The sequence below is a fragment of the Nerophis lumbriciformis genome, linkage group LG29 (assembly GCF_033978685.3).
Source record: "Nerophis lumbriciformis linkage group LG29, RoL_Nlum_v2.1, whole genome shotgun sequence".
Lineage (NCBI taxonomy): Eukaryota > Metazoa > Chordata > Actinopteri > Syngnathiformes > Syngnathidae > Nerophis > Nerophis lumbriciformis.
This window is the reverse complement of record NC_084576.2, coordinates 26,440,001-26,441,433: the sequence shown is the minus strand read 5'-3', so window position 1 is coordinate 26,441,433 and position 1,433 is coordinate 26,440,001. Positions and strand designations below refer to the sequence as shown.

Here is a 1,433-nt window from a genome sequence, read left to right as displayed (position 1 = left end):
GATTGGTACCGGGCCACGCAAGAAAAAAAATAAAAAATAAAAAATAAAAAATTGTGTATTTTTGTTGTTGTTGTTATTAATTCAACACAAAAAACACAATATATATCAATATAGATCAATACAGTCTGCAGGTATACAGTCCGTAAGCACACCTGATTGTATTTTTTTATGAAAAATAAATAAATAAATAAATAAAAAACAAAAATACCCCCCCGCTCCGTGGGACAAATTTTCAAGCGTTGACCGGTCCGCAGCTACAAAGAGGTTGGGGACCACTGACGTACGGGATGTTCTTTGTGGACGCCGTCTCTGCTCCACACGCTGTAAGTTTTTGCCGTCGTCCAGCATTCTGTTTTCGTTTACTTTGCAGCCAGTTCAGGTTTACTTTTGTTTTGCATAGCCATCCCTACGCTTCAGTGCCTTTTCCTAGTGGCACTTTCCTTTTGTTCATTTTAGGTTTAAGCGTTACATACCTTTTTACCTGCACGCTGTCTGTGCTCTGCATATTGGGATCACGACAAACCATCCTTGACGCGTTCCGACTTCTACAAAGCGATGAGCTACCTGCTGCCACCTACTGATATGGAGTGTTACATGGTTACCCTGCCGAGCTCTACACAGCACAGGCACTAGACAACGTCACATTATTATAATTATTGATGTGCAAAAAAATATTTTTGGGACCAATTAGGTGAAGTTGCATAATTTCCCACAGCACACCAGACAATATTTTACAGTGGTTGAAAAACACTGCTGTAGATCATGTAAATATATGCTTAAATACTTGTAATATATATTAAATTATGTTATATATGGTAGGTAAATATTTCTTTAAGGGTTTTCAAAAAATGTTGACGACTCGACGACGACAAAACAGGACAAATGTCGTCGTGTTTTTGTAAGTAACGCTGAATAACGAGATGTTCCTGAAAGCACCATTACAGCCACCGAAGCAATGATGTCAGTTCAGGGGCTGTCGGATTTTTTTTTTTTTGGCTCGCCATGTGTGCCGACTGCCGTCCGTCAGCGGGTAGGCAGAGGAGGGGAGGAAAAGTGTGTTTACACAGACGGCAGAGCGCCTGGGGAATCGTCGGCGAGAGGAAGTGAGCCGGCTCTGCGTCTGCCTGCTTCTGACTTCCTGCTCCGAAAAAGAAAAAGAGGGCAGGATCCGATTTCAAGAGCAGCACAAGCCGTGTTGTAGCAAGCATGGACACACAAGGAATCTCACCAGCGTCGCGCTAAAGTTCCTCGGACGGGGAAGAAAGGCCACGGAAGTGATCGCAGGTAAAGTTCGTGTTTTTTTAAACTTAATCATATTCCTGCTTCTGGGCGACGAGTTAGTTGTGTGTTCGGAACCAAACTCTGTTCGAGGCATTGAACGCAACGCGAATAGCTTTTATAAGCAACATTTTTTTTGAAAACGACTCACTAAA

At 42.4% G+C, this 1,433-nt stretch overlaps 1 protein-coding gene across 1 annotated transcript in view; it reads left to right on the top strand.

The window, feature by feature from the left end:
• The first annotated feature begins 1,002 nt into the window (after nt 1–1,002).
• elk3 (ETS transcription factor ELK3) overlaps nt 1,003–1,433 on the top strand; it is a 35,689-nt gene continuing 35,258 nt past the window's right edge. The window contains exon 1 of the mRNA XM_061924610.1: nt 1,003–1,284. The gene's annotated coding sequence lies outside the window, so the exon portion shown is untranslated. The remainder of the gene's footprint in view (nt 1,285–1,433) is intronic.